This window comes from Hyla sarda, chromosome 1, assembly GCF_029499605.1.
Source record: "Hyla sarda isolate aHylSar1 chromosome 1, aHylSar1.hap1, whole genome shotgun sequence".
Taxonomy (NCBI): domain Eukaryota; kingdom Metazoa; phylum Chordata; class Amphibia; order Anura; family Hylidae; genus Hyla; species Hyla sarda.
In genome coordinates this window covers 38,294,845-38,319,763 of record NC_079189.1, presented here as the reverse complement: position 1 = coordinate 38,319,763, position 24,919 = coordinate 38,294,845, and the positions used below count along the sequence as shown (strand labels likewise).

At 42.2% G+C, this 24,919-nt stretch overlaps 1 protein-coding gene across 2 annotated transcripts in view; it reads left to right on the top strand.

Annotated features, from left to right (window-relative positions):
• The window catches only part of RPIA (ribose 5-phosphate isomerase A), a 102,941-nt gene that overhangs the window by 743 nt on the left and 77,279 nt on the right, over positions 1-24,919 (top strand). Inside the window, exon 1 of one of the 2 annotated variants that reach the window (XM_056553950.1) lies at positions 18,484-18,694. The exons of the other annotated variant lie outside the window; for it this stretch is intronic. The gene's annotated coding sequence lies outside the window, so the exon portion shown is untranslated. Of the gene's footprint in view, positions 1-18,483; positions 18,695-24,919 lie in introns of those variants that run through there. 2 annotated transcript variants of the gene reach the window in all.

Below are 24,919 nucleotides of genomic sequence, written 5' to 3'. Positions count from 1 at the left end.
TGAGGTGTGTATTATAATGTTCTACAGCAGCTGCGGGGTGTATTATAATGTTCTGCAGCAGGTGAGGTGTGTATTATAATGTTCTGCAGCTGTGAGGTGTGTATTATAATGTTCTGCAGCTGTGAGGTGTGTATTATATTGTTCTGCAGCAGCTGAGGTGTGTATTATAATGTTATGCAGCTGCGAGGTGTGTATTATAATGTTCTGCAGCAGCTGAGGTGTGTATTATATTGTTCTGCAGCAGCTGCATGTGTATTATAATGTTCTGCAGCTGCTGAGGTGTGTATTATAATGTTATGCAGCAGGTGAGGTGTGTATTATAATGTTCTGCAGCTGTGAGGTGTGTATTATAATGTTCTGCAGCTGTGAGGTGTGTATTATATTGTTCTGCAGCAGCTGCGTGTGTATTATAATGTTCTGCAGCAGCTGAGGTGTGTATTATATTGTTCTGCAGCAGCTGCGTGTGTATTATAATGTTCTGCAGCTGCTGAGGTGTGTATTATAATGTTATGCAGCTGCTGAGGTGTGTATTATAATGTTCTGCAGCAGCTGAGGTGTGTATTATAATGTTCTGCAGCAGCTGAGGTGTGTATTATATTGTTCTGTAGCTGCTGCGGGGTGTATTATAATGTTCTGCAGCAGGTGAGGTGTGTATTATGTTCTGCAGCAGCTGAGGTGTGTATTATAATGTTCTGCAGCAGCTGAGGGGTGTATTATAATGTTCTGCAGCTGCTGAGGTGTGTATTATAATGTTCTGCAGCAGCTGAGGTGTGTATTATATTGTTCTGCAGCAGCTGCAGTGTATATTATAATGTTCTGCAGCAGCTGCAGGGTGTATTATAATGTTCTGCAGCAGGTGAGGCGTGTATTATAATGTTCTACAGCAGCTGCGGGGTGTATTATAATGTTCTGCAGCAGCTGCAGTGTATATTATAATGTTCTGCAGCAGCTGCGGGGTGTATTATAATGTTCTGCAGCAGGTGAGGCGTGTATTATAATGTTCTACAGCAGCTGCGGGGTGTATTATAATGTTCTGCAGCTGCTGAGGTGTGTATTATAATGTTCTGCAGCTGTGAGGTGTGTATTATAATGTTCTGCAGCAGCTGAGGTGTGTATTATATTGTTCTGCAGCAGCTGCGTGTGTATTACAATGTTTTGCAGCAGCTGAGGTGTGTATTATAATGTTCTGCAGCAGGTGAGGCGTGTATTATAATGTTCTGCAGCTGCAGGGTGTATTATAATGTTCTGCAGCAGCTGAGGTGTGTATTATAATGTTCTGCAGCAGCTGAGGTGTGTATTATATTGTTCTGCAGAAGCTGTGTGTGTATTATAATGTTCTGCAGCAGGTGAGGTGTGTATTATAATGTTCTGCAGCAGCTGAGGTGTGTATTATAATGTTCTGCAGCAGTTGAGGTGTGTATTATATTGTTCTGTAGCAGCTGCGTGTGTATTATAATGTTCTGCAGCAGGTGAGGTGTGTATTATAATGTTCTGCAGCAGTTGAGGTGTGTATTATATTGTTCTGCAGCAGCTGCAGTGTATATTATAATGTTCTGCAGCAGCTGCGGGGTGTATTATAATGTTCTGCAGCAGGTGAGGCGTGTATTATAATGTTCTACAGCAGCTGCTGAGGTGTGTATTATAATGTTCTGCAGCTGCTGAGGTGTGTATTATAATGTTCTGCAGCTGTGAGGTGTGTATTATAATGTTCTGCAGCAGCTGAGGTGTGTATTATATTGTTCTGCAGCAGCTGCGTGTGTATTATAATGTTCTGCAGCAGGTGAGGTGTGTATTATAATGTTCTGCAGCAGCTGAGTCGTGTATTATAATGTTATGCAGCAGCTGCGGGGTGTATTATAATGTTCTACAGCTGCTGAGGTGTGTATTATAATGTTCTGCAGCTGCTGAGGTGTGTATTATAATGTTCTACAGCTGCTGAGGTGTGTATTATAATGTTCTGCAGCTGCTGAGGTGTGTATTATAATGTTCTGCAGAAGCTGAGGTGTGTATTATATTGTTCTGCAGCAGCTGCAGTGTATATTATAATGTTGTGCAGCAGCTGCGGGGTGTATTATAATGTTCTGCAGCTGCTGAGGTGTGTATTATAATGTTCTGCAGCTGTGAGGTGTGTATTATAATGTTCTGCAGCAGCTTCATGTGTATTATATTGTTCTGCAGCAGCTGCGTGTGTATTATAATGTTATGCAACTGCGAGGTGTATATTATAATGTTCTGCAGCAGCTGAGGTGTGTATTATATTGTTCTGCAGCAGCTGCGTGTGTATTATAATGTTCTGCAGCAGGTGAGGTGTGTATTATAATGTTCTGCAGCAGCTGAGTCGTGTATTATAATGTTATGCAGCAGCTGCGGGGTGTATTATAATGTTCTGCAGCTGCTGAGGTGTGTATTATAATGTTCTGCAGAAGCTGAGGTGTGTATTATATTGTTCTGCAGCAGCTGCAGTGTATATTATAATGTTCTGCAGCAGCTGAGGTGTGTATTATATTGTTCTGCAGCAGCTGAGGTGTGTATTATGTTCTGCAGCAGCTGAGGTGTGTATTATAATGTTCTGCAGCAGCTGAGGTGTGTATTATAATGTTCTGCAGCAGTTGAGGTGTGTATTATAATGTTCTGCAGCAGCTGAGGTGTGTATTATAATGTTCTGCAGCAGCTGCGTGTGTATTATAATGTTCTGCAGCAGGTGAGGTGTGTATTATAATGTTCTGCAGCAGCTGAGGTGTGTATTATAATGTTCTGCAGCAGCTGCGGGGTGTATTATAATGTTCTGCAGCTGCTGAGGTGTGTATTATAATGTTCTGCAGCAGCTGAGGTGTGTATTATATTGTTCTGCAGCAGCTGCAGTGTATATTATAATGTTCTGTAGCAGCTGCAGGGTGTATTATAATGTTCTGCAGCAGGTAAGGTGTGTATTATAATGTTCTACAGCAGCTGCGGGGTGTATTATAATGTTCTGCAGCTGCTGAGGTGTGTAATATAATGTTCTGCAGCAGCTGAGGTGTGTATTATATTGTTCTGCAGCAGCTGCGTGTGTATTATATTGTTCTGCAGCTGCTGAGGTGTGTATTATAATGTTCTGCAGCTGTGAGGTGTGTATTATAATGTTCTGCAGCAGGTGAGGTGTGTATTATAATGTTCTGCAGCTGTGAGGTGTGTATTATAATGTTCTGCAGCAGCTGAGGTGTGTATTATATTGTTCTGCAGCAGCTGCGTGTGTATTATAATGTTCTGCAGCAGCTGAGGTGTGTATTATAATGTTCTGCAGCTGCTGAGGTGTGTATTATATTGTTCTGCAGCAGCTGCAGTGTATATTATAATGTTGTGCAGCAGCTGCGGGGTGTATTATAATGTTCTGCAGCAGCTGCATGTGTATTATATTGTTCTGCAGCAGCTGCGTGTGTATTATAATGTTATGCAGCTGCGAGGTGTATATTATAATGTTCTGCAGCAGCTGAGGTGTGTATTATATTGTTCTGCAGCAGCTGAGGTGTGTATTATAATTTTCTGCAGCAGCTGAGGTGTGTATTATGTTCTGCAGCAGCTGAGGTGTGTAATATAATGTTCTGCAGCAGTTGAGGTGTGTATTATATTGTTCTGTTGCAGCTGCGTGTGTATTATAATGTTCTGCAGCAGGTGAGGTGTGTATTATAATGTTCTGCAGCTGCTGAGGTGTGTATTATAATGTTCTGCAGCTGTGAGGTGTGTATTATAATGTTCTGCAGCAGCTGAGGTGTGTATTATATTGTTCTGCAGCAGCTGCGTGTGTATTATAATGTTCTGCAGCAGGTGAGGTGTGTATTATAATGTTCTGCAGCAGCTGAGTCGTGTATTATAATGTTATGCAGCAGCTGCGGGGTGTATTATAATGTTCTGCAGCTGCTGAGGTGTGTATTATAATGTTCTGCAGAAGCTGAGGTGTGTATTATATTGTTCTGCAGCAGCTGCAGTGTATATTATAATGTTGTGCAGCAGCTGCGGGGTGTATTATAATGTTCTGCAGCTGCTGAGGTGTGTATTATAATGTTCTGCAGCTGTGAGGTGTGTATTATAATGTTCTGCAGCAGCTGCATGTGTATTATATTGTTCTGCAGCAGCTGCGTGTGTATTATAATGTTATGCAGCTGCGAGGTGTATATTATAATGTTCTGCAGCAGCTGAGGTGTGTATTATAATTTTCTGCAGCAGCTGAGGTGTGTATAATAATGTTCTGCAGCAGTTGAGGTGTGTATTATAATGTTCTGCAGCAGGTGAGGTGTGTATTATAATGTTCTGCAGCAGCTGAGGTGTGTATTATATTGTTCTGCAGCAGCTGCAGTGTATATTATAATGTTCTGTAGCAGCTGCAGGGTGTATTATAATGTTCTGCAGCAGGTGAGGTGTGTATTATAATGTTCTGCAGCAGCTGAGGTGTGTATTATATTGTTCTGCAGCAGCTGCAGTGTATATTATAATGTTCTGTAGCAGCTGCGGGGTGTATTATAATGTTATGCAGCAGCTGCGGGGTGTATTATAATGTTCTGCAGCTGCTGAGGTGTGTATTATATTGTTCTGCAGCAGCTGCAGTGTATATTATAATGTTCTGTAGCAGCTGCAGGGTGTATTATAATGTTCTGCAGCAGGTGAGGTGTGTATTATAATGTTCTGCAGCTGTGATGTGTGTTATAATGTTCTGCAGCTGTGAGGTGTGTATTATATTGTTCTGCAGCAGCTGCGTGTGTATTATAATGTTCTGCAGCAGCTGAGGTGTGTATTATAATGTTCTGCAGCAGGTGAGGCATGTATTATAATGTTCTGCAGCAGGTGAGGTGTGTATTATAATGTTCTGCAGCAGCTGCGGGGTGTATTATATTGTTCTGCAGAAGCTGTGTGTGTATTATAATGTTCTGCAGCAGGTGAGGTGTGTATTATAATGTTCTGCAGCTGCTGAGGTGTGTATTATAATGTTCTGCAGCTGTGAGGTGTGTATTATATTGTTCTGCAGCAGCTGCAGTGTATATTATAATGTTCTGCAGCAACTGAGGTGTGTATTATAATGTTCTGCAGCAGCTGAGGTGTGTATTATATTGTTCTGCAGCAGCTGCAGTGTATATTATAATGTTCTGCAGCAGGTGAGGTGTGTATTATATTGTTCTGCAGCAGCTGCAGTGTATATTATAATGTTCTGCAGCAACTGAGGTGTGTATTATAATGTTCTGCAGCAGCTGAGGTGTGTATTATAATGTTCTGCTGCAGCTGCGTGTGTATTATAATGTTCTGCAGCAGGTGAGGTGTGTATTATAATGTTCTACAGCAGCTGCGGGGTGTATTATAATGTTCTGCAGCTGCTGAGGTGTGTATTATAATGTTCTGCAGCAGGTGAGGTGTGTATTATAATGTTTTGCAGCTGTGAGGTGTGTATTATATTGTTCTGCAGCAGCTGCGTGTGTATTATAATGTTATGCAGCTGCGAGGTGTGTATTATAATGTTCTGCAGCAGCTGAGGTGTGTATTATATTGTTCTGCAGCAGCTGCGTGTGTATTATAATGTTCTGCAGCTGCTGAGGTGTGTATTATAATGTTATGCAGCAGGTGAGGTGTGTATTATAATGTTCTGCAGCTGTGAGGTGTGTATTATATTGTTCTGCAGCAGCTGCGTGTGTATTATAATGTTCTGCAGCAGCTGAGGTGTGTATTATAATGTTCTGCAGCAGCTGAGGTGTGTATTATATTGTTCTGCAGCAGCTGCGTGTGTATTATAATGTTCTGCAGCTGCTGAGGTGTGTATTATATTGTTCTGCAGCAGCTGAGGTGTGTATTATAATGTTCTGCAGCAGCTGAGGTGTGTATTATAATGTTCTGCAGCAGCTGAGGTGTGTATTATAATGTTCTGCAGCAGCTGAGGTGTGTATTATATTGTTCTGTAGCTGCTGCGGGGTGTATTATAATGTTCTGCAGCAGGTGAGGTGTGTATTATGTTCTGCAGCAGGTGAGGTGTGTATTATGTTCTGCAGCAGCTGAGGTGTGTATTATAATGTTCTGCAGCAGCTGAGGTGTGTATTATAATGTTCTGCAGCAGCTGCAGTGTATATTATAATGTTCTGCAGCAGGTGAGGTGTGTATTATAATGTTCTGCAGCTGCTGAGGTGTGTATTATAATGTTCTGCAGCTGTGAGGTGTGTATTATAATGTTCTGCAGCAGCTGAGGTGTGTATTATATTGTTCTGCAGCAGCTGCGTGTGTATTATAATGTTCTGCAGCAGGTGAGGTGTGTATTATAATGTTCTGCAGCAGCTGAGTCGTGTATTATAATGTTATGCAGCAGCTGCGGGGTGTATTATAATGTTCTGCAGCTGCTGAGGTGTGTATTATAATGTTCTGCAGAAGCTGAGGTGTGTATTATATTGTTCTGCAGCAGCTGCAGTGTATATTATAATGTTGTGCAGCAGCTGCGGGGTGTATTATAATGTTCTGCAGCTGCTGAGGTGTGTATTATAATGTTCTGCAGCTGTGAGGTGTGTATTATAATGTTCTGCAGCAGCTGCATGTGTATTATATTGTTCTGCAGCAGCTGCGTGTGTATTATAATGTTCTGCAGCTGCTGAGGTGTGTATTATAATGTTATGCAGCTGCTGAGGTGTGTATTATAATGTTCTGCAGCAGCTGAGGTGTGTATTATAATGTTCTGCAGCAGCTGAGGTGTGTATTATATTGTTCTGTAGCTGCTGCGGGGTGTATTATAATGTTCTGCAGCAGGTGAGGTGTGTATTATGTTCTGCAGCAGGTGAGGTGTGTATTATGTTCTGCAGCAGCTGAGGTGTGTATTATAATGTTCTGCAGCAGCTGAGGGGTGTATTATAATGTTCTGCAGCTGCTGAGGTGTGTATTATAATGTTCTGCAGCAGCTGAGGTGTGTATTATATTGTTCTGCAGCAGCTGCAGTGTATATTATAATGTTCTGCAGCAGCTGCAGGGTGTATTATAATGTTCTGCAGCAGGTGAGGCGTGTATTATAATGTTCTACAGCAGCTGCGGGGTGTATTATAATGTTCTGCAGCAGCTGCAGTGTATATTATAATGTTCTGCAGCAGCTGCGGGGTGTATTATAATGTTCTGCAGCAGGTGAGGCGTGTATTATAATGTTCTACAGCAGCTGCGGGGTGTATTATAATGTTCTGCAGCTGCTGAGGTGTGTATTATAATGTTCTGCAGCTGTGAGGTGTGTATTATAATGTTCTGCAGCAGCTGAGGTGTGTATTATAATGTTCTGCAGCAGCTGCGGGGTGTATTATATTGTTCTGCAGCTGTGAGGTGTGTATTATAATGTTCTGCAGCAGCTGAGGTGTGTATTATATTGTTCTGCAGCAGCTGCGTGTGTATTACAATGTTTTGCAGCAGCTGAGGTGTGTATTATAATGTTCTGCAGCAGGTGAGGCGTGTATTATAATGTTCTGCAGCTGCAGGGTGTATTATAATGTTCTGCAGCAGCTGAGGTGTGTATTATAATGTTCTGCAGCAGCTGAGGTGTGTATTATATTGTTCTGCAGAAGCTGTGTGTGTATTATAATGTTCTGCAGCAGGTGAGGTGTGTATTATAATGTTCTGCAGCAGCTGAGGTGTGTATTATAATGTTCTGCAGCAGTTGAGGTGTATATTATATTGTTCTGTAGCAGCTGCGTGTGTATTATAATGTTCTGCAGCAGGTGAGGTGTGTATTATAATGTTCTTCAGCAGCTGAGGTGTGTATTATAATGTTCTTCAGCAGCTGAGTCGTGTATTATAATGTTCTGCAGCAGCTGAGGTGTGTATTATATTGTTCTGCAGCAGCTGCAGTGTATATTATAATGTTCTGCAGCAGCTGCGGGGTGTATTATAATGTTCTGCAGCAGGTGAGGTGTGTATTATAATGTTCTGCAGCTGCTGAGGTGTGTATTATAATGTTCTGCAGCTGTGAGGTGTGTATTATAATGTTCTGCAGCAGCTGAGGTGTGTATTATATTGTTCTGCAGCAGCTGCGTGTGTATTATAATGTTCTGCAGCAGGTGAGGTGTGTATTATAATGTTCTGCAGCAGCTGAGGTGTGTATTATAATGTTCTGCAGCTGCTGAGGTGTGTATTATATTGTTCTGCAGCAGCTGCAGTGTATATTATAATGTTGTGCAGCAGCTGCGGGGTGTATTATAATGTTCTGCAGCAGCTGCATGTGTATTATATTGTTCTGCAGCAGCTGCGTGTGTATTATAATGTTATGCAGCTGCGAGGTGTATATTATAATGTTCTGCAGCAGCTGAGGTGTGTATTATATTGTTCTGCAGCAGCTGAGGTGTGTATTATAATTTTCTGCAGCAGCTTAGGTGTGTAATATAATGTTCTGCAGCAGTTGAGGTGTGTATTATATTGTTCTGTTGCAGCTGCGTGTGTATTATAATGTTCTGCAGCAGGTGAGGTGTGTATTATAATGTTCTGCAGCTGCTGAGGTGTGTATTATAATGTTCTGCAGCTGTGAGGTGTGTATTATAATGTTCTGCAGCAGCTGAGGTGTGTATTATATTGTTCTGCAGCAGCTGCGTGTGTATTATAATGTTCTGCAGCAGGTGAGGTGTGTATTATAATGTTCTGCAGCAGCTGAGTCGTGTATTATAATGTTATGCAGCAGCTGCGGGGTGTATTATAATGTTCTGCAGCTGCTGAGGTGTGTATTATAATGTTCTGCAGAAGCTGAGGTGTGTATTATATTGTTCTGCAGCAGCTGCAGTGTATATTATAATGTTGTGCAGCAGCTGCGGGGTGTATTATAATGTTCTGCAGCTGCTGAGGTGTGTATTATAATGTTCTGCAGCTGTGAGGTGTGTATTATAATGTTCTGCAGCAGCTGCATGTGTATTATATTGTTCTGCAGCAGCTGCGTGTGTATTATAATGTTATGCAGCTGCGAGGTGTATATTATAATGTTCTGCAGCAGCTGAGGTGTGTATTATATTGTTCTGCAGCAGCTGAGGTGTGTATTATGTTCTGCAGCAGCTGAGGTGTGTATTATAATTTTCTGCAGCAGCTGAGGTGTGTATTATAATGTTCTGCAGCAGTTGAGGTGTGTATTATAATGTTCTGCAGCAGGTGAGGTGTGTATTATAATGTTCTGCAGCAGCTGAGGTGTGTATTATATTGTTCTGCAGCAGCTGCAGTGTATATTATAATGTTCTGTAGCAGCTGCAGGGTGTATTATAATGTTCTGCAGCAGGTGAGGTGTGTATTATAATGTTCTGCAGCAGCTGAGGTGTGTATTATATTGTTCTGCAGCAGCTGCAGTGTATATTATAATGTTCTGTAGCAGCTGCGGGGTGTATTATAATGTTATGCAGCAGCTGCGGGGTGTATTATAATGTTCTGCAGCTGCTGAGGTGTGTATTATATTGTTCTGCAGCAGCTGCAGTGTATATTATAATGTTCTGTAGCAGCTGCAGGGTGTATTATAATGTTCTGCAGCAGGTGAGGTGTGTATTATAATGTTCTGCAGCTGTGATGTGTGTTATAATGTTCTGCAGCTGTGAGGTGTGTATTATATTGTTCTGCAGCAGCTGCGTGTGTATTATAATGTTCTGCAGCAGCTGAGGTGTGTATTATAATGTTCTGCAGCAGGTGAGGCATGTATTATAATGTTCTGCAGCAGGTGAGGTGTGTATTATAATGTTCTGCAGCAGCTGCGGGGTGTATTATATTGTTCTGCAGAAGCTGTGTGTGTATTATAATGTTCTGCAGCAGGTGAGGTGTGTATTATAATGTTCTGCAGCTGCTGAGGTGTGTATTATAATGTTCTGCAGCTGTGAGGTGTGTATTATATTGTTCTGCAGCAGCTGCAGTGTATATTATAATGTTCTGCAGCAACTGAGGTGTGTATTATAATGTTCTGCAGCAGCTGAGGTGTGTATTATATTGTTCTGCAGCAGCTGCAGTGTATATTATAATGTTCTGCAGCAGGTGAGGTGTGTATTATATTGTTCTGCAGCAGCTGCAGTGTATATTATAATGTTCTGCAGCAACTGAGGTGTGTATTATAATGTTCTGCAGCAGCTGAGGTGTGTATTATAATGTTCTGCTGCAGCTGCGTGTGTATTATAATGTTCTGCAGCAGGTGAGGTGTGTATTATAATGTTCTACAGCAGCTGCGGGGTGTATTATAATGTTCTGCAGCTGCTGAGGTGTGTATTATAATGTTCTGCAGCAGGTGAGGTGTGTATTATAATGTTTTGCAGCTGTGAGGTGTGTATTATATTGTTCTGCAGCAGCTGCGTGTGTATTATAATGTTATGCAGCTGCGAGGTGTGTATTATAATGTTCTGCAGCAGCTGAGGTGTGTATTATATTGTTCTGCAGCAGCTGCGTGTGTATTATAATGTTCTGCAGCTGCTGAGGTGTGTATTATAATGTTATGCAGCAGGTGAGGTGTGTATTATAATGTTCTGCAGCTGTGAGGTGTGTATTATAATGTTCTGCAGCTGTGAGGTGTGTATTATATTGTTCTGCAGCAGCTGCGTGTGTATTATAATGTTCTGCAGCAGCTGAGGTGTGTATTATAATGTTCTGCAGCAGCTGAGGTGTGTATTATATTGTTCTGCAGCAGCTGCGTGTGTATTATAATGTTCTGCAGCTGCTGAGGTGTGTATTATAATGTTATGCAGCTGCTGAGGTGTGTATTATAATGTTCTGCAGCAGCTGAGGTGTGTATTATAATGTTCTGCAGCAGCTGAGGTGTGTATTATATTGTTCTGTAGCTGCTGCGGGGTGTATTATAATGTTCTGCAGCAGGTGAGGTGTGTATTATGTTCTGCAGCAGCTGAGGTGTGTATTATAATGTTCTGCAGCAGCTGAGGGGTGTATTATAATGTTCTGCAGCTGCTGAGGTGTGTATTATAATGTTCTGCAGCAGCTGAGGTGTGTATTATATTGTTCTGCAGCAGCTGCAGTGTATATTATAATGTTCTGCAGCAGCTGCAGGGTGTATTATAATGTTCTGCAGCAGGTGAGGCGTGTATTATAATGTTCTACAGCAGCTGCGGGGTGTATTATAATGTTCTGCAGCAGCTGCAGTGTATATTATAATGTTCTGCAGCAGCTGCGGGGTGTATTATAATGTTCTGCAGCAGGTGAGGCGTGTATTATAATGTTCTACAGCAGCTGCGGGGTGTATTATAATGTTCTGCAGCTGCTGAGGTGTGTATTATAATGTTCTGCAGCTGTGAGGTGTGTATTATAATGTTCTGCAGCAGCTGAGGTGTGTATTATATTGTTCTGCAGCAGCTGCGTGTGTATTACAATGTTTTGCAGCAGCTGAGGTGTGTATTATAATGTTCTGCAGCAGGTGAGGCGTGTATTATAATGTTCTGCAGCTGCAGGGTGTATTATAATGTTCTGCAGCAGCTGAGGTGTGTATTATAATGTTCTGCAGCAGCTGAGGTGTGTATTATATTGTTCTGCAGAAGCTGTGTGTGTATTATAATGTTCTGCAGCAGGTGAGGTGTGTATTATAATGTTCTGCAGCAGCTGAGGTGTGTATTATAATGTTCTGCAGCAGTTGAGGTGTATATTATATTGTTCTGTAGCAGCTGCGTGTGTATTATAATGTTCTGCAGCAGGTGAGGTGTGTATTATAATGTTCTTCAGCAGCTGAGGTGTGTATTATAATGTTCTTCAGCAGCTGAGTCGTGTATTATAATGTTCTGCAGCAGCTGAGGTGTGTATTATATTGTTCTGCAGCAGCTGCAGTGTATATTATAATGTTCTGCAGCAGCTGCGGGGTGTATTATAATGTTCTGCAGCAGGTGAGGTGTGTATTATAATGTTCTACAGCAGCTGCTGAGGTGTGTATTATAATGTTCTGCAGCTGCTGAGGTGTGTATTATAATGTTCTGCAGCTGTGAGGTGTGTATTATAATGTTCTGCAGCAGCTGAGGTGTGTATTATATTGTTCTGCAGCAGCTGCGTGTGTATTATAATGTTCTGCAGCAGGTGAGGTGTGTATTATAATGTTCTGCAGCAGCTGAGTCATGTATTATAATGTTATGCAGCAGCTGCGGGGTGTATTATAATGTTCTGCAGCTGCTGAGGTGTGTATTATAATGTTCTGCAGCAGCTGAGGTGTGTATTATATTGTTCTGCAGCAGCTGCAGTGTATATTATAATGTTCTGCAGCAGCTGCAGGGTGTATTATAATGTTCTGCAGCAGGTGAGGCGTGTATTATAATGTTCTACAGCAGCTGAGGTGTGTATTATAATGTTCTGCAGCAGCTGCAGTGTATATTATAATGTTCTGCAGCAGCTGCGGGGTGTATTATAATGTTCTGCAGCAGGTGAGGCGTGTATTATAATGTTCTACAGCAGCTGCGGGGTGTATTATAATGTTCTGCAGCTGCTGAGGTGTGTATTATAATGTTCTGCAGCTGTGAGGTGTGTATTATAATGTTCTGCAGCAGCTGAGGTGTGTATTATATTGTTCTGCAGCAGCTGCGTGTGTATTACAATGTTTTGCAGCAGCTGAGGTGTGTATTATAATGTTCTGCAGCAGGTGAGGCGTGTATTATAATGTTCTGCAGCTGCAGGGTGTATTATAATGTTCTGCAGCAGCTGAGGTGTGTATTATAATGTTCTGCAGCAGCTGAGGTGTGTATTATATTGTTCTGCAGAAGCTGTGTGTGTATTATAATGTTCTGCAGCAGGTGAGGTGTGTATTATAATGTTCTGCAGCAGCTGAGGTGTGTATTATAATGTTCTGCAGCAGTTGAGGTGTATATTATATTGTTCTGTAGCAGCTGCGTGTGTATTATAATGTTCTGCAGCAGGTGAGGTGTGTATTATAATGTTCTTCAGCAGCTGAGGTGTGTATTATAATGTTCTTCAGCAGCTGAGTCGTGTATTATAATGTTCTGCAGCAGCTGAGGTGTGTATTATATTGTTCTGCAGCAGCTGCAGTGTATATTATAATGTTCTGCAGCAGCTGCGGGGTGTATTATAATGTTCTGCAGCAGGTGAGGTGTGTATTATAATGTTCTACAGCAGCTGCTGAGGTGTGTATTATAATGTTCTGCAGCTGCTGAGGTGTGTATTATAATGTTCTGCAGCTGTGAGGTGTGTATTATAATGTTCTGCAGCAGCTGAGGTGTGTATTATATTGTTCTGCAGCAGCTGCGTGTGTATTATAATGTTCTGCAGCAGGTGAGGTGTGTATTATAATGTTCTGCAGCAGCTGAGTCATGTATTATAATGTTATGCAGCAGCTGCGGGGTGTATTATAATGTTCTACAGCTGCTGAGGTGTGTATTATAATGTTCTACAGCTGCTGAGGTGTGTATTATAATGTTCTGCAGAAGCTGAGGTGTGTATTATATTGTTCTGCAGCAGCTGCAGTGTATATTATAATGTTGTGCAGCAGCTGCGGGGTGTATTATAATGTTCTGCAGCAGCTGCATGTGTATTATATTGTTCTGCAGCAGCTGCGTGTGTATTATAATGTTATGCAGCTGCGAGGTGTATATTATAATGTTCTGCAGCAGCTGAGGTGTGTATTATATTGTTCTGCAGCAGCTGAGGTGTGTATTATAATTTTCTGCAGCAGCTTAGGTGTGTAATATAATGTTCTGCAGCAGTTGAGGTGTGTATTATATTGTTCTGTTGCAGCTGCGTGTGTATTATAATGTTCTGCAGCAGGTGAGGTGTGTATTATAATGTTCTGCAGCAGCTGAGGTGTGTATTATAATGTTCTGCAGCAGCTGAGGTGTGTATTATATTGTTCTGCAGCAGCTGCAGTGTATATTATAATGTTCTGTAGCAGCTGCAGGGTGTATTATAATGTTCTGCAGCAGGTGAGGTGTGTATTATAATGTTCTGCAGCTGCTGAGGTGTGTATTATAATGTTCTGCAGCTGTGAGGTGTGTATTATAATGTTCTGCAGCAGCTGAGGTGTGTATTATATTGTTCTGCAGCAGCTGCGTGTGTATTATAATGTTCTGCAGCAGGTGAGGTGTGTATTATAATGTTCTGCAGCAGCTGAGTCGTGTATTATAATGTTATGCAGCAGCTGCGGGGTGTATTATAATGTTCTGCAGCTGCTGAGGTGTGTATTATAATGTTCTGCAGAAGCTGAGGTGTGTATTATATTGTTCTGCAGCAGCTGCAGTGTATATTATAATGTTGTGCAGCAGCTGAGGTGTGTATTATAATGTTCTGCAGCTGCTGAGGTGTGTATTATAATGTTCTGCAGCTGTGAGGTGTGTATTATAATGTTCTGCAGCAGCTGCATGTGTATTATATTGTTCTGCAGCAGCTGTGTGTGTATTATAATGTTATGCAGCTGCGAGGTGTATATTATAATGTTCTGCAGCAGCTGAGGTGTGTATTATATTGTTCTGCAGCAGCTGAGGTGTGTATTATGTTCTGCAGCAGCTGAGGTGTGTATTATAATTTTCTGCAGCAGCTGAGGTGTGTATAATAATGTTCTGCAGCAGTTGAGGTGTGTATTATAATGTTCTGCAGCAGGTGAGGTGTGTATTATAATGTTCTGCAGCAGCTGAGGTGTGTATTATATTGTTCTGCAGCAGCTGCAGTGTATATTATAATGTTCTGTAGCAGCTGCAGGGTGTATTATAATGTTCTGCAGCAGGTGAGGTGTGTATTATATTGTTCTGCAGCAGCTGCAGTGTATATTATAATGTTCTGTAGCAGCTGCAGGGTGTATTATAATGTTATGCAGCAGCTGAGGTGTGTATTATAATGTTCTGCAGCAGCTGAGGTGTGTATTATATTGTTCTGCAGCAGCTGCAGTGTATATTATAATGTTCTGTAGCAGCTGCAGGGTGTATTATAATGTTCTGCAGCAGGTGAGGTGTGTATTATAATGTTCTGCAGCTGTGATGTGTGTTATAATGTTCTGCAGCTGTGAGGTGTGTATTATATTGTTCTGCAGCAGCTGCGTGTGTATTATAATGTTCTGCAGCAGCTGAGGTGTGTATTATAATGTTCTGCAGCAGGTGAGGCGTGTATTATAATGTTCTACAGCAGCTGCGGGGTGTATTATATTGTTCTGCAGAAGCTGTGTGTGTATTATAATGTTCTGCAGCTGCTGAGGTGTGTATTATAATGTTCTGCAGCTGTGAGGTGTGTATTATAATGTTCTGCAGCAGCTGCGGGGTGTATTATAATGTTCTTCAGCAGCTGAGGTGTGTATTATAATGTTCTTCAGCAGCTGAGTCGTGTATTATAATGTTCTGCAGCAGCTGAGGTGTGTATTATATTGTTCTGCAGCAGCTGCAGTGTATATTATAATGTTCTGCAGCAGCTGCGGGGTGTATTATAATGTTCTGCAGCAGGTGAGGTGTGTATTATAATGTTCTACAGCAGCTGCTGAGGTGTGTATTATAATGTTCTGCAGCTGCTGAGGTGTGTATTATAATGTTCTGCAGCTGTGAGGTGTGTATTATAATGTTCTGCAGCAGCTGAGGTGTGTATTATATTGTTCTGCAGCAGCTGCGTGTGTATTATAATGTTCTGCAGCAGGTGAGGTGTGTATTATAATGTTCTGCAGCAGCTGAGTCATGTATTATAATGTTATGCAGCAGCTGCGGGGTGTATTATAATGTTCTACAGCTGCTGAGGTGTGTATTATAATGTTCTGCAGCTGCTGAGGTGTGTATTATAATGTTCTACAGCTGCTGAGGTGTGTATTATAATGTTCTGCAGAAGCTGAGGTGTGTATTATATTGTTCTGCAGCAGCTGCAGTGTATATTATAATGTTGTGCAGCAGCTGCGGGGTGTATTATAATGTTCTGCAGCAGCTGCATGTGTATTATATTGTTCTGCAGCAGCTGCGTGTGTATTATAATGTTATGCAGCTGCGAGGTGTATATTATAATGTTCTGCAGCAGCTGAGGTGTGTATTATATTGTTCTGCAGCAGCTGAGGTGTGTATTATAATTTTCTGCAGCAGCTTAGGTGTGTAATATAATGTTCTGCAGCAGTTGAGGTGTGTATTATATTGTTCTGTTGCAGCTGCGTGTGTATTATAATGTTCTGCAGCAGCTGAGGTGTGTATTATATTGTTCTGCAGCAGCTGCAGTGTATATTATAATGTTCTGTAGCAGCTGCAGGGTGTATTATAATGTTCTGCAGCAGGTGAGGTGTGTATTATAATGTTCTGCAGCTGCTGAGGTGTGTATTATAATGTTCTGCAGCTGTGAGGTGTGTATTATAATGTTCTGCAGCAGCTGAGGTGTGTATTATATTGTTCTGCAGCAGCTGCGTGTGTATTATAATGTTCTGCAGCAGGTGAGGTGTGTATTATAATGTTCTTCAGCAGCTGAGTCGTGTATTATAATGTTATGCAGCAGCTGCGGGGTGTATTATAATGTTCTGCAGCTGCTGAGGTGTGTATTATAATGTTCTGCAGAAGCTGAGGTGTGTATTATATTGTTCTGCAGCAGCTGCAGTGTATATTATAATGTTGTGCAGCAGCTGAGGTGTGTATTATAATGTTCTGCAGCTGCTGAGGTGTGTATTATAATGTTCTGCAGCTGTGAGGTGTGTATTATAATGTTCTGCAGCAGCTGCATGTGTATTATATTGTTCTGCAGCAGCTGCGTGTGTATTATAATGTTATGCAGCTGCGAGGTGTATATTATAATGTTCTGCAGCAGCTGAGGTGTGTATTATATTGTTCTGCAGCAGCTGAGGTGTGTATTATGTTCTGCAGCAGCTGAGGTGTGTATTATAATTTTCTGCAGCAGCTGAGGTGTGTATAATAATGTTCTGCAGCAGTTGAGGTGTGTATTATAATGTTCTGCAGCAGGTGAGGTGTGTATTATAATGTTCTGCAGCAGCTGAGGTGTGTATTATATTGTTCTGCAGCAGCTGCAGTGTATATTATAATGTTCTGTAGCAGCTGCAGGGTGTATTATAATGTTCTGCAGCAGGTGAGGTGTGTATTATAATGTTCTGCAGCTGTGATGTGTGTTATAATGTTCTGCAGCTGTGAGGTGTGTATTATATTGTTCTGCAGCAGCTGCGTGTGTATTATAATGTTCTGCAGCAGCTGAGGTGTGTATTATAATGTTCTGCAGCAGGTGAGGCGTGTATTATAATGTTCTACAGCAGCTGCGGGGTGTATTATATTGTTCTGCAGAAGCTGTGTGTGTATTATAATGTTCTGCAGCTGCTGAGGTGTGTATTATAATGTTCTGCAGCTGTGAGGTGTGTATTATAATGTTCTGCAGCAGCTGCGGGGTGTATTATAATGTTCTGCAGCTGCTGAGGTGTGTAATATAATGTTCTGCAGCAGCTGAGGTGTGTATTATATTGTTCTGCAGAAGCTGTGTGTGTATTATAATGTTCTGCAGCAGCTGAGTCGTGTATTATAATGTTCTGCAGCAGCTGAGGTGTGTATTATATTGTTCTGCAGAAGCTGTGTGTGTATTATAATGTTCTGCAGCAGCTGAGTCGTGTATTATAATGTTCTGCAGCAGCTGAGATGTGTATTATAATGTTCTGCAGCAGCTGAGGTGTGTATTATATTGTTCTGCAGAAGCTGTGTGTGTATTATAATGTTCTGCAGCAGCTGAGTCGTGTATTATAATGTTCTGCAGCAGCTGAGGTGTGTATTATATTGTTCTGCAGCAGCTGCAGTGTATATTATAATGTTCTGCAGCAGCTGCAGGGTGTATTATAATGTTCTACAGCAGCTGCGGGGTGTATTATAATGTTCTGCAGCTGCTGAGGTGTGTATTATAATGTTCTGCAGCTGTGAGGTGTGTATTATAATGTTCTGCAGCAGCTGAGGTGTGTATTATAATGTTCTGCATCAGCTGAGGTGTGTATTATATTGTTCTGCAGCAGCTGCGTGTGTATTATAATGTTCTGCAGCAGGTGAGGTGTGTATTATAATGTTCTGCAGCAGCTGAGTCGTGTATTATAATGTTATGCAGCAGCTGCGGGGTGTATTATAATGTTCTGCAGCAGCTGCGGGGTGTATTATAATGTTCTGCAGCAGGTGAGGTGTGTATTATAATGTTCTGCAGCAGCTGAGTCGTGTATTATAATGTTATGCAGCAGCTGCGGGGTGTATTATAATGTTCTGCAGCTGCTGAGGTGTGTATTATAATGTTCTGCAGAAGCTGAGGTGTGTATTATATTGTTCTGCAGCAGCTGCAGTGTATATTATAATGTTGTGCAGCAGCTGCGGGGTGTATTATAATGTTCTGCAGCTGCTGCGGGGTGTATTATAATGTTCTGCAGCAGGTGAGGTGTGTATTATATTGTTCTGCAGCAGCTGAGGTGTGTATTATATTGTTCTGCAGCAGCTGAGGTGTGTATTATAATGTTCTGCAGCAGGTGAGGTGTGTATTATATTGTTCTGCAGCAACTGAGGTGTGTATTATAATGTTCTGCAGCAGCTTAGGTGTGTATAATATTGTTCTGCAGCAGCGAGCTGTGTATTGCTCTGCAGCAGCTGAGGTGTGTATAATATTGTTCTGCAGCAGCGAGTTGTGTATTGCTCTGCAGCTGCTGAGGTGTATTATGAGGTTCTGCAGCAACTGGGATGTGGTATAAGGTTCTGCAGCAACCGAGGTGTGTGGCATAAGGTTCAACAGCAACTGAAGAGTGTATAATGAGGTTCTGCAGCGGCTGAGGTGTGTATTATATTGTTCTGCAGCAGCTAAGGTATGTATGATGAGATTCTGCAGCAGCTGAGGTATCTATAATCCGCAGCACTTGAGGTGTGTATTATGATGTTCTGCAGCAGCTGAGGTCTTTATTATGTAAGGAGATTCTGCAGCAGCTGAGGTATGTATGATGTTTTGCAGCAGATAATGTGTATTATGATGTTCTGCAGAAACTGATATCTCTAATATGAGTTTCTGCAGTTTCTGTGGTGTGTTTTATGATGTTCTGCAGCAGTTGCAATGTGTTTCTTCAGAATTTGAGATGTTCTGCAGCAGCCGAGGAGTGTATAATAATGTTCTGCAGCAGCTAAGATAACTATTATGAGCTTCTGCAGCAGCTCAGGTCTCCTATGAGGTTCTGCAGCTTCTGAGGGTGAATGACGAGGTTCTGCAGCAGTTGTAAGGTTTATTATCAGGTTCTTCAGCATGTGAGGTGTGTATTATGAGGTTCTTCAGCAGCTGAGGTCTTTACTATCAGGTTTTGAAGCAGCAAGGAGTAGTGATGAGCGGCAGGGCCCATATTCGAATTCGCAATATTTTGTGAATATATTGACGACATTTTGTCCGATGTCCGTGAAATTCCCTACGTTCGTTCACTTTTTTTGGAAAATTTACCTAAAAATTTGCATGTGAAAAAAAACCCCTGATTATTCCTCATTACCAATATATAGCACTATATTAAAAATATTCGCGAAATCGCCAAGTGCCGATATTCGCGCTGAAAATTAGCCTTACGAATATTCGTGCACAACACCGGTAAGGAGATTCTGCAGCAGCTGAGGTGTGTGTATTATGAGGTAATTCAGCATTTGAGATGTGCATTATAACGGGGCTTGACAAAAAATAAAAATCCCAGGTTGCCATGGCGACTTAGGATTTCGTTTTCGCGCCCAGGTTTTTGTCAGTCCTGCGTATGGCAGCCTCAGATTGTGCCTGGCACCACCTGCTTCATTGATTCTGGCCCGGCTTCAGGCGCTCTGCTCATGACAGGAGCGAGTGTTTAGTCCAGTGTTTCCAAACCAGGGTGCCTCCAGCTGTTGCAAAACTAAAACTCCTAGCATGCCCGGACAGCCAACTTTTATTAATTTTTTTATAATTTTTTGTTTATTTTTATAAAATGTGACCAAAAAGCAGCAATTTTAGGTTTTAGTTTTTTTTACGTTCACGCCGTTCTCCTACAGGATCAATAACATTATATTTGAATAGTTCGGACATTTACGCACGCGGCGATACCAAATATGTGTATTAATTATTTTCTTTTACACTTTTTTGAGGGGAGGGGATTTTTCAAATTTTTTTTTAAATTTTGTTTACTTCCCATAGGGGACTGTCTGTAGCAATCCTTTGATTGTTAACACTGTGCAGTGCTATGCATAGGGCATAGCACTGATCAGTATTATCGGTGATCTGCTGCTCTGATCTGCTTGATCTCAGACCAGAGCAGAAGACCCGAGGAGACGGCTGGAGCCAGGGGAGGGGACCTCCGGCCGCCATGCTGGATGATCGGATCCCCTGTATTGATCACGGCATCTGAGGGGTTAATGGCGGACATCCGCACGATCGCGGATGTTCGCCATTACCGGCGGGTCCCTGGCTGCTGATAGCAGCCGGGACCTGCCGCACATTCAACCCCTTCACGACAATGCTGGGAGTTGTAGTTTTGCAACAGCTGGAGGCACCCTGGTTGGGAAACACTGGTTTAGTCACTAGGGCTGAGTCCCCGCACTATGTTGCTGGAGGAGGATGTCCTGGTCAGGCAGGTCCTAGAGGGGGTTGACATACCTGTGATATACGTTGCTGACCTACATGTACACGTTGCGGACGTAAATGTACGCCATGGTGCGTTAAGTACCACGGCAGCACGACGTACATTTACGTCCATTGTCGTTAAGGGGTTAAAGGATAGACATCAGAGTAATGCCCACAGATAGAAGCCGGGACCTGACGCTGGCGTTGTAGGTCAGCAACGTATATCACAGGTATGTCAACCCCCTCTAGGACCTGCCTGACCAGGACATCCTCCTCCAGCAACATAGTGCGGGGACTCAGCCCTAGTGACTAAACCAGTGTTTCCCAACCAGGGTGCCTCCAGCTGTTGCAAAACTACAACTCCCAGCATTGTCGTGAAGGGGTTGAATGTGCGGCAGGTCCCGGCTGCTATCAGCAGCCAGGAACCCGCTGGTAATGGCCAACATCCACGATCGCGCGGATGTCTGCCATTAACCCCTCAGATGCCGTGATCAATACAGGGGATCCGATCATCCAGCATGGCGGCCGGAGGTCCCCTCCCCTGGCTCCGTCTGTCTCCTGGCGTCACCGATAACACTGATCAGTGCTATGCCCTATGCATAGCACTTCACAGTATTAGCAATCAAAGGATTGCTATAGACAGTCCCCTATGGGAAGTAAAAAAATAAAAAAAAGTTTAAAAAAAATGTGAAAAATCCCCTCCCCTCAAAAAAATGTAAAATGTCCTTTTTTTCCCATTTTACCCCCATAAAGTGTAAAAGAAAATAATTAATACACATATTTGGTATCGCCACGTGCGTAAATGTCCGAACTATTCAAATATAATGTTATTGATCCCGTAGGAGAACGGCGTGAACGTAAAAAAAAAAAAAAAAAAAAATTGCTGCTTTTTGGTCACATTTTATAAAAATAAACAAAAAATTTTAAATAAAAAAATTAATAAAAGTTTTATATGCAAAAATGTGGAATCAATAAAAAGTACAGATCATGTCGCAAAAAATGAGCCCTCATACCGCCACTTATACGGAAAAATTAAAAAGTTATAGGTCATCAAAATAGAAAGATTTTAAACATTCTAATCTGGTTAAAAAGTTTGCGATTTTTGTTTTTTAAGCGCAACAGTAATAGAAAAGTATATTATCATGGGCATCATTTTAATCGTATTGACCCGAAGAATAAAGAACGCGTCATTTTTACCGTATATTGTACGGCGTGAAAACGAAACCTTCCAAAATGTGCAAAATTGCGGTTTTCTTTTTAATTTCCCCACACAAATAGTACTTTTTTTGTTTCGCCATACATTTTATGGTAAAGTGAGTGATGTTATTATGCAGGACAACTAGTCGCGCAAAAAACAAGCCCTCATACTAGTCTGTGGATGAAAATATAAAAGAGTTACCGAGGAAATTCTTTTATTTTTGAATTTCTTTTTTTGTTTTGTCCACAGTGCTCTCTACTGACACCTGTTGCCCGTTTCAGGGACTGTCCAGAGCAGGAGAAAATCCTCATAGCAAACCTATGCTGCTCTGGACAGTTCCTGACACGGACAGAGGTGTCAGCAGAGAGCACTGTGGTCAAGACAAAAAATAAATAAATTCAAAAAGAAAAGAATTTCCTCTGCAGCAAACAGCTGCTAATAAGTACTGGAAGGGTAAAGATTTTTTTTAATAGAAGTCATTTACAAATCTGTTTAACTTTCTGGCACCAATTGATTAAAAAAAATATATATGTTTTCTACTGGAGTGCCCCTTTAAATGATCAAATTCCTGATTCCATACAGTCAACGGCATAAAGGTAAAAGACAACATTGCTGATTTAAAAAAAAAAAAGTTAAAAAAAATTAAAAATTGTGCTTATCATTTAAAAAAAAATCTTACTTTTTTCAACACAAATTTGTCAAGGCCTGTATAATAAGGTTCTGCAGCAGCTGAGGTGTGTATTATGAGGTTCTGCAGCAGCTAAGGTGTGTATTATATGGTTCTGCAGCAGCTAAGGTGTGTATTATATGGTTCTGCAGCAGCTAAGGTGTGTATTATATGGTTCTGCAGCAGCTAAGGTGTGTATTATATGGTTCTGCAGCAGCTAAGGCGTGTATTATGAGGTTCTGCAGCAGCTAAGGTGTGTATTATGAGGTTCTGCAGCAGCTAATGTGTGTATTATATGGTTCTGCAGCAGCAGAAGTGTGGTATTAGGTTCTGCAGTGCCTGAGAGTGTGTGTTATAAGGTTCTGCAGCAGCTGGGGTATGTATTATATGATTCTGCAGCAGCTAAGGCTTATTTCACACTGCCGTTGTGACCCGGCAGGCAGCAGATGTAAAAAAATAAGGGGATAACAATTACTACATTCGCCGTCTTTTTCTTCCGCTACTCTCACTAAAAAAAAATGGCGTCCGACGGACCAGTTATAGTCAATGGAATCCATTGGGACCCGTTCTGCCCCGTGCCGTTTTCCGATGGAGCTCAATGATAGTGTGAAAGAAGCCTAAAGTGTGTATTAGGGTGCGTTCACACTGAGGAATAGGAGAGGAATCCTCGCATAAAAATTCTGCAGTGGAATTTAGTTTTTTTTCTCTCCATGAGAATTTTGCGCAAAAATCACTTGGAATTAACACAGATTTTCCGCACGGAATATAGAAGTAAACAGTTTTTTTTTTTTTTTTGCTGGACTACAACCACCAATTGGAATTTCCCTTTTTATTTATTTATTTTTTCTGTGCAGAATTTTCGCACAAATTCCATGCGGAAATTTTTTTACCATTGATTTCAATGGATTTCTGCTCGTGTATTCCGCAAGAGGAATGAACATGTTCTTTCTTCTAGCGGAATTTACGCAGCTTGAACAGTGCAGAGTCATTACATTGAAGTCAGTGGCAAAGTAGATGTTAATTACAGTGACCCCCCAACCTACGATGGCCCCGACATACGATCATTTCAACATACGATGGCCTCTCAGAGGCCATTGTATGTTGAAGGCAGCATCAACATACGATGCTTTTGTATGTCGGGGCCATCGCATAAACGGCTATCCGGCAGCGCAGACTGCTTCAGCTGCCACCGGATAGCCATTTATGGTGCCCCGTGTGGTCCGCTGACGTTCACTTACCTGTCCTGGGGGCTCCGGCGCGTCCTCTTCAGGATCCCCTGCATGGCCGTCGCTCTCCTTCGTCGTCATCACGTTGCCGCGCACGCCGTCCCGTCATCCAATAGGAGCGGTGTGCGCAGCGACGTGATGGCGGCGATGAAGAGTGACGATCCCGGGCAGCAGTGACGGTCCGGAGCGGCGGGGACACCTCGGGGACACGGCGACAGCGATGGAGGGCGACATCCAGGGCAGCGGTGACGGTCCGGAGCGGTGAGGACAGGTGAGTACAACTTCCTATACTTTACATTGCACGGATCCCTCAACATACGATGGTTTCAACAAACGATGGTTCATTTGGAACGGATTACCATCGTATGTTGAGGGATCAATGTATTTCTAAGCGGAGAATTCAAGAGGAACCCTTACAGTGTTCTGCAGCAGCCAAGGTGAGTATAATGACGTTCTACAGCAGCTGCAACAATATATATATATAAAGAAATATATATAAAGAAAAACTCTTAAAGGAGTACTCCGCTGTTCAGCGTTTGGAACAAACTGTTCCGAACGCTGGAGCCGTGAGCTTGTGATGTCATAACCCCGCCCCCTCATGACGTCCCCCCCGCCCCCTCGATGCAAGTCTATGGGAGGGGGCGTGACGGCCGTCACGCCCCCTCCCATAGACTTGCATAGAGGGGGCGGGGCTATGACGTTAAGATCTCCCGGTGTCTGCTCCAGCGTTCGGAACAGTTTGTTCCGAATGCTGAGCAGCGGAGTACTCCTTTAAAGTGCTACATATCAGCCACTCAATGGTTGGCACATAGGAAGGAACTTCATGCAAGAGTGATGTGACAGGTTACCACTGCGGAGAACGATAAGCAGCGCCTGTACAGTGCCGCTAATCTTTGTATATTTATGAAGTTCTGACATCAGAATGGGATGTTCATACAAATGTTATTACAGACAGATATACATACAGCGGGTGAACATGTCTCCATTTTTCTGAGGCTATGTTCACATAGTGGAATTCCGCACAGAGATTCCACAGTAGCAGAGTCCAATTGATTTCAATGGGATTCTGCTGCTCACATTTTCAGAATTTTCACGCCGAAAACCCCGATATCTGCAGAAAGAATAGACCTGTCTTTTCTTTCTATGAGCTCCACACGGATATGCATTGCTGTCTATGAGATTCCGAGAGGTCCATGTTCTGCAGGCGCTCCGCTGCCCGTGTGAGCCTAAGCCTAAGCGTATATTCACACTGTTTGTTTGTTTTCCTGAATGTCCATCTGTAAAATTTCCAAAGGACATTCCGCAGACAGTGGGACCGCTTCGAAATAGACGGCAATGCAATTTTCTAGCAGATTTTACGGAAAAAATTGACGTGCCAACTCT